We start from the raw sequence: 8511 nt of genomic DNA, 5'->3' as shown, positions 1-8511 counted from the left end.
TTGGCACACAATTAAGACATTGTGGAAATTGTTTCGCAATTAATACCGCCTGGAACACCATAGTGTGGTGGTGTGTCCGAACATCATAGTTGCACCCTATTGGATATGGTGCGTACCATGATGTCTCTTATCGAATTACCACTATCGTTCATGGGTTAGGCATTAGAGACAACCACATTCACTTTAAATAGGGCACCACGTAATTCCGTTGAGACGACACCGTTTGGAGAAACCTAAGTTGTCGTTTCTTAAAGGTTTGGGGCTGTGACGCTTATGTGAAAAAGTTTCAGGATTGATAAGCTCGAACCCAAAGCAGATAAAATACATCTTCATAGGACACCCAAAACAGTTGGGTATACCTCCTAATTCAGATCCGAAAGCAATATGAATTGTTTCTAGAATCGGGTCCTTTCTCGAGGAAAGCTTTCTCTCGAAAGAGTTGAGTGGGAGGATGGTGGAGACTTGATGAGGTTATTGAACCATCACTTCAACCAGTGTGTAGCAGGGCACAGGAAGTTGTTCCCGTGGCACCTACACCAATTGAAGTGGAAGCTTATGATATTGATCATGAAGTTTCGGATCAAATCACTGCCGTACCTCGTAGGGTGACAAGGATACGTACTACTTCAGAGTGGTACGGTAATCCTATCTTGGAAGTCATGTTGCTAGACAACAATGAACCTACGAGCTATGGAGAAGCGATGGTGGGCCCGGATTCCGATAAATGGCTTGAGGCCATAAAATCCGAGAGAGGATCCATGTATGAAAACAAAGTGTAGACTTTGGCAGAACGGCTCGATGGTCGTAAGGCTAATGAGTACAGATGGATTTCAAAAGGAAGACGGACAATGATGGTAAATGTCACCATTAAGAAAGCTCGACTTGTCGTTAAGATGTTTTCCGACAAGTTCAAGGAGTTGACTACGATGAGATTTTCTCACTCGTAGCGATGCTAAGAGTCTGTTGGAATTATATTAGCGATTACTGCATTATTTATGAAATCCTGAAGATAGGATGTCAAAACATTGTTTCCTCGACGATTTTATTGAGGAAAGGTTGTATGTGATACAACCGGAAGGTTTTGTCAATCCCAAAAGATGCTAATAAGTATGCAAAGCTCCAGCAATCCTTCTAAGGACTGGAGTGAGCATCTCGGAGTTGGAATGTATGCTTTGATGATGATCAAAGATTTTGGGTTTGTACAAAGTTTATGAGAAACTTGTATTTCCAAAGAAGTGAGTGGGAGCACTATAGAATTTCTGATGAGTATATGTTGTTGACATATTGTTGATCAGAAATGACGTAGAATTTCTGGAAAGCATATAAGGTTATTTTGAAAGTGTTTTTCAATGGAAAGCCTGGATTAAGCTACTTGAACATTGAGCATCAAGATCTATAAGGATAGATCAAAATGCTTAATAATACTTCCAAATGAGCACATACCTTGACATGATCTTGAAGGTGTTCAAGATGGACCAGTCAAAGAAGGAGTTCTTGCCTGAGTTGTAAGGTATGAAGTTAAGACTTAAAGCTCGACCACGGCAGAATAGAGAGAAAGGACGAAGGTCGTCCCCTATGCTTAAGACGTAGGCTCTTCCGTATGCTATGCTGTGTGCCGCACCTGAAGTGTGCCTTGCCATGAGTCAGTCAAGGGGTACAAGAGTGATCCAAGAATGGCTCACAGGACAATGGTCAAAGTTATCCTTAGTAATTAGTGGACTAAGAAATTTTCTCGATAATGGAGGTGGTAAAAGAGTTCGTCGTAAAGGGTTATGTCGATGCAAGCTTGACACCTATCCGGATATCTCTGAGTAGAGAGACCGAATACATATAATGGAGCAATGATTTAGAATAGCTCCAAGTAGAACAGTTATTTGGAATAGCTCCAAATAGAGCGTGGTAGCTGCATCTAGGAGATGACATAGAGATTTGTAAAGCACACACGGATCTGAAAGGTTCAGACCCGTTGACTAAAACCTCTCTCACAAGCAACATGATCAAACATAAAACTCATTGAGTGTTAATCACATAGTGATGTGAACTAGACTACTGACTCTAGTAAACTCTTGGGTATTAAGTCACATGGCGATGTGACCTGTGAGTGTTAATCACATGGCGATGTGAACTGGATTATTGACTCTAGTGCAAGTGGGAGACAGTTGGAAATATGCCCTAGAGGCAATAATAAATTTATTATTATTATATTTCTTTGTTCATGATAATAGTCTTTTATTCATGTTATAACTGTATTATCCGGAAATCGTAATACACGTGTGAATACATAGACAACACCATGTCCCTAGTAAGCCTCTAGTTGACTAGCTCGTTGATCAACAGATGGTTACGATTTCCTGACCATGGACATTGGATGTCGTGGATAACGGGATCACATCATTAGGAGAATCATGTGATGGACAAGACCCAATCCTAAGCATAGCACAAAGATCGTGTAGTTCGTTTGCTAGAGCTTTGCCAATGTCAAGTATCTCTTCCTTTGACCATGAGAGCGTGTAACTCCTGGATACCCTAGGAGTGCTTTGGGTGTATCAAACCTCACAACGTAACTGGGTGACTATAAAGGTGCACTACAGGTATCTCCGAAAGTATCTATTGTTTTATGCGGATCGAGACTGGGATTTGTCACTCCGTGTAAACGGAGAGGTATCTCTGGGCCCACTCGGTAGGACATCATCATATGCGCAATGTGACCAAGGAGTTGATCACAGGATGATGTGTTACGGAACGAGTAAAGTGACTTACCGGTAACGAGATTGAACAAGGTATTGGATGCCGACGATCGAGTCTCGGGCAAGTAACATACCGATAGACAAAGGGAATTGAATACGGGATTGATAAAGTCCTTGACATCGTGGTTCATCCGATGAGATCATCGTGGAACATGTGGGAGCCATCATGGGTATCCAGATCCCGCTGTTGGTTATTGACCGGAGAACGTCTCGGTCATGTCTGCATGTCTCCCGAACCCGTAGGGTCTACACACTTAAGGTTCGATGACGCTAGGGTTATAAAGGAAGCTTGTATGTGGTTACCGAATGTTGTTCGGAGTCCCGGATGAGATCCTGGACGTCACGAGGAGTTCCGGAATGGTCCGGAGGTAAAGATTTATATATGGGAAGTCCTGTTTTGGTCACCGGAAAAGTTTCGGGCGATATCGGTATTGTACCGGGACCACCGGGAGGGTCCCGGGGGTCCACCAAGTGGGGCCACCTGCCCCAGAAGGCTGCGTGGGCCAAGTGTGGGAGGGGACCAGCCCCTAGGTGGGCTGGTGCGCCCCCCACAAGGGGTCCAAGGCGCAAGAGAGAGTGGGAGGGGGCAAACCCTAGTCCAGATGGGCCTTAAGGCCCACCTAGTGTGCGCCTCCCCTCTCTCCCCCTCTTGGCCGCCTCCCCAAGTCCCATCTAGGGCTGGCCGCACCCCTTGGGGTGGGAAACCCTAAAGGGGACGCAGCCCCCTTCTCCCCTATATAAATAGAGGCCTGGGGCTGCCCATAACACATGAGAACTTCTCCTCTCGTTGGTGCAGCCCTGCCTCTCCTCCTCCTCCTCTCCCATGGTGCTTGGCGAAGCCCTGCGGGATTGCCACGCTCCTCCACCACCACCACGCCGTTGTGCTGCTGCTGGATGGAGTCTTCCTCAACCTCTCCCTCTCTCCTTGCTGGATCAAGGCGTGGGAGACATCACCGGGCTGTACGTGTGTTGAACACGGAGGTGTCGTCCTTTCGGTACTTGATCATCGGTGATTTGAATCACGACGAGTACGACTCCATCAACCCCGTTCACTTGAACGCTTCCGCTTAGCGATCTACAAGGGTATGTAGATGCACTCTCCTTCCCCTCGTTGCTAGTTTCTCCATAGATAGATCTTGGTGACACGTAGGAAAATTTTGAATTTCTACTACGTTCCCCAACACTTCCTCCTCATCTGGCGACCCGATTAGCACCAGATCCGCACCATGGCCGCCGCCCGAGAGTTGTGACCCGCCACCGCCGCCGTCCATATGCGGGCGCGGGATGGATAGAGGGAGGAGGGAGTGTTGATCCCCAACCCAGCGTCCCACTGGCGAGATCCATGGCGGAGGACGCCGGCCAACACCGCCACAAGATTCCAATCCGCATCCCGAGTATTTTGTTCATCGACGGTGACATCTTCTGTGGCAGCGCCCCCCCCCCTCCCTGGTGCCTGGTCGTGCCTCTCCTCTTGGACACCACCAGCAAGCCGCCTGACTTCCGCTCTTGTTCTTCCCCTCCGTCGAGTGGTTCGGCGGACACGTTCTACACAGTGCGGGCGAGTGTGTTCATGTAGTGCGCCCGTGTTCTTGCAGTGGACGAGCGTGGGTCCAGAACCCCCGGTGTGTATCAGTTCAGTTCATGGGTGGGTGCAGACTCGCGACTGTAGTTTCCGAAGATGCAGTTGGGTTGCCTGCAGAGCAATCGAGCGTGCCCCCCGTCACATATTTGCCTCATCCGCCTCGGCAACCACGACCACTGTGACTTCATGGTCCAACATGTGCTCATCAGAGGCACCTACTAGCGAGAGGTAAGTAGCCCCTCATGTGCCATTCGCTCCATGAGCTTGCAGCTCAGCCGACATGTGCGCTCCTCTCTCCCCACGTGCAGTACCAAAATCAGGCCATTGCAGTGCAGTGGTGCGTGCAATTGAGTTTGGCGGTGTGCGGTCATTTGAAAATCATCGTGTCGTTCGTCTGCGAGACCCTTGGTCGCGCCATTGCAGTGCATTTGAATCCCTCGAGCAGTGCAATGCGGGCCCTCGTGCGGTTCATCAACGGGCACGGGCAATTTATTTTGTTTCTGCAGTTCGGTACCCCTTGTCGTGAGGTTCGACAACTCGCCACCAAGCAGTCTCGGGCAAAGATAGGTTTGCATGCACGCAGTTCCCTCATGTTGGTTGTTTGCGGTGTATAGGCAAACACTGGTAACTCTGATGATGAGCTTGCAGTTTAGTTCAGAGCTTCTCTATGAAGTTCATTGTGTTTCCATTTTTCAAAAAAAAAATGCATGAGGCTATCTGGTCGTTAGTTTTATACTTAGTCATGCAGTGCACTTGTAAAAGTGGTGCAGTACTCAACATTATTTCGTTTCTGCTCACCGACAGCCATGGTGCAGCACTGCGGTCCAAACAGTGGGATCACACAGTCAACGTTGACTCAAACAAGCAGTACACTTAGGCATTGTGACCAGTTGTGCAAAGAAAATCTAGGACCGATTGTATTTGTATATTTGTTTTGAGACCTATTGAGTAAAATCGAGGGACCTATTTGACAAAAATGCTAAAAGACAAATATAGTTTGATGCAAAACCATATGTACTTTCTGAAGAAAACAGGATAATAAAACTCCCCATCACACTTCCCCTTGTAAATATAGTTTACTTTTGTTGTCCGTGTAAACATCCTTCTTCGAGTAGTTCATTGTCTTTATGCATGCAGTAAAAACAAAAAAACAAAATACAAAATTATGTAGTCTACTCGCCCGGGCTACATGCATAAAAAATATTATGTATGTGAAGACCATCAAAAGTCATGCGGTTCACTTACTCTTGAAGTGAAGTGCAGAAAAAATGATTGTGAAGTGCAGAAAAAAAATACGCACACGGAAAATAAAAGCAATGCGGTTCACTACTCGATAGTGTTGCGGTTCACTTACGTCTGATGTGAAAGTGCGGTCCACTTTTTTGTCAGAGAAATTTTTGATCCGACAAAAGAAACAATGCAATGCACTTGCACGTCTAACGCAGTGCGGTTTTGGCTGAAGCAGTGCAGTTTTCTGTTTGATGTGGTTCAGACGTCGAGTTTGGTGTCGCGAAAAACAGTGTCCGCATTTCGGTAAATTCAAAATTGCTCTTAAATCGTAAGGAATTAGAGAGAGTGTTCTACATGACAAAGTTGCGCCTCATCAATATCTTTCCAACAGCATATAATTTGAAATTCTGATCAGCGATTTGTAAAAAATCATGAAAAACGGCCACTGCCTATCATCGTCAGCCGCACAATTTTCAAAATTAACTAAAAACCGTAAGGAATCTCAAAAACATTTGAACATATGAGAGTTGCGAATCTTCCGTAGCTTTCCAACGGTGTATCATAAGCCTCGTTTCAAGAAACGGTTAAAAAACTGAAGCAAAAACACTACCGAAAATTGCATAAATTTCAAAAAAACTAAATTATGCGATTTAGTAAATTTAAAACTTCTCTTAAACCGTACCGAATTAGAGAAAATAATAGATATGAAAAAGATGTGTCATTTGCTTCAATCCGACAAGCAATTTCGAAAAAAGTGCAAAAAAACGCTCGCTGCCATTCATCATGAGCTGAAGCATTTTTAAACTGCTCTTAAACTATGATGAATCTCGAAAAGTGTTTAACATGGCGAAGTTGCACCTAATCCATAGCTTCTCAACCATATATTACACGCGTCATTCTGATAAACGGTTAAAAAAACTAGAGCGAAAAACGTGCCAAAAAAACACGGCATGCAGTTTTCTTCGACACGAAGTTCACTCGCCTGAGTACTTCAGCACACTTGGTTCAAACAATGATGTACACTTGCATTGCGGGTGTAGTGCGGAAGTGTTATCAGAATAGTTATTCTGCTAATATTAGCATAATAGACCGGCTGTATACACTCCTATGGGTGCATGTATAGGAAAATGGGTTAGTACTCCTAGGAGTACATACTCCTATGCCACGTGTGTCGTTTGATTTTTCAACTCCATGATAAAGCCATTTAGCTTTTAATAATAACTTAATTATGCTAACCACATGCAGTTCGAAAAGTTGTTCAATATTTATAGGGATAAGCCACCTACAGATTCGTTATAATCCCCCAAAAAACTGGGCGTAGCTGTATAGCAAGGAAATATGGATTTGAGCTGGGCGGCTCGACGGCAAACTGAGGCGGCGGCAAGATGCAGCAACCAGCAGGGTTCGCCCGGCGACGACGCAGACGAGATGCCACCGACAGACGAGATGCTAGGTATGAATATACTATTTTTTATGCATGTACCTTTGATTTGCATCACGGGGCAGACAAGGAAGGGGCTCACATGCATGCAGGTTATTCAAATCGGCATTGATGGTGACGAGTTACATCAATCCATCAGCAAATTCATAGACATACATGCATCCATGATGAGATTAGATGAATCTATTATCTCTGCTGTTTGTACTAATTAATTGGTATGGTATGCATGCATGATCTAGGTAATCTGAATCGCAAATTGGACTACATACAAGCTGTGTTCTCCGTGCAAGGCATAGCGGCTGCTTTTTCCTTGACGCGAGTACACCTACACAACGCAGTGGATTTCGATGATGCGACATGGCGATCTAGATCAATCAGGCATGATTTGATCCACCATGCAACAACCATGCATGGACAACACGAGACATACATGATGCAAAATTAGACAAATTTTGTTTTGTTATCTGCCTAGGAAAATACATGCAAAAAAATGAATTATGCTCCCATATTAATTGTACTACTCCTTTATGTACTATACCATTTGAATTAATTATACTCTATTTTATTGTATACTTCTTTTCTAACGGCACTGTACCACTTTTTTAACAAAACAAAAGGAGTGCATTCTCCATAAAAAAATAGCACATACTCCAGTGATTCTAAACTACTATATATACTCCTAATTACAAATGGCAGTATATACTACTAGTTAAACAAAGTGGTATATACTCGTAACAGTATATGCTAATTGGCAAGCAGCATATACCACTTGAAATGTTGTACTACAACCTAAGGAAGTATGCATATATTTCCTGCAAAAAAAAGAAGGAAGTTTGTATATATACTCTAAGTATGTAAAATGCAGTATATACCCAGTCTAAAAAAGGTCAGTATCTACTACTTAAGAGATGTAGTATATACACTTATAGGCAGTATATACTCCTTGGAAAAATAGCAGCTTACGCTCCTTCAAAAATGGAGTACATATCTATTGCTGCAGAAAGAAATGAGACTATTTGTATATATATACCCAAGAGAAGATGGCAGTATATACCCGTTGGAAAGAACAGTAGCATATGCCCCTTAAAATTACAGTATACTTCTTACGGATGTCAGATATGCCTACACAGGTATATTTCATATAATACCTCTTCGTTTCCCCAGAAAAAAGTATACCTCTTCGCTGATTGCTAGCAGACTATTAATCCCTACCCGCAAGATTCATATGTATATGTATGGAATATACTCCTTTTTTAGATGAAATATACTTTTTTCTTTAGTTGAAAATATACTCCTATACTCCTTTTACTAATAAAAAATAACTAAGGTACAGTCTAGCTGTCACGTACAAATTGCATAACAAACTCACCATTTTTCTAACTGAAGCTAGTGGCCGCGTGTGCCTTGATTTTAGGACGTGGTTATGCATATACAGGTAGCTTCTCACCCACACAACCGCTCAGATTAGTTAGCAACTTTCGGGTATCATCCTTGACCACCGGTTTACCTTA

The 8511-nt window shown here is 43.8% G+C and overlaps 1 long non-coding RNA gene across 1 annotated transcript; it reads left to right on the top strand.

Moving 5' to 3' along the window:
• Positions 1-6872: 6872 nt before the first annotated feature.
• Positions 6873-7570, top strand: LOC123156699 (uncharacterized). The gene is made up of 2 exons (XR_006478331.1): positions 6873-7012; positions 7240-7570. It is a non-coding gene; the product is annotated as an uncharacterized lncRNA (long non-coding RNA).
• Positions 7571-8511: the final 941 nt, after the last annotated feature.

Source organism: Triticum aestivum, chromosome 7B, assembly GCF_018294505.1.
Source record: "Triticum aestivum cultivar Chinese Spring chromosome 7B, IWGSC CS RefSeq v2.1, whole genome shotgun sequence".
NCBI lineage: Eukaryota > Viridiplantae > Streptophyta > Magnoliopsida > Poales > Poaceae > Triticum > Triticum aestivum.
This window is presented reverse-complemented; position numbering and strand designations above follow the sequence as displayed.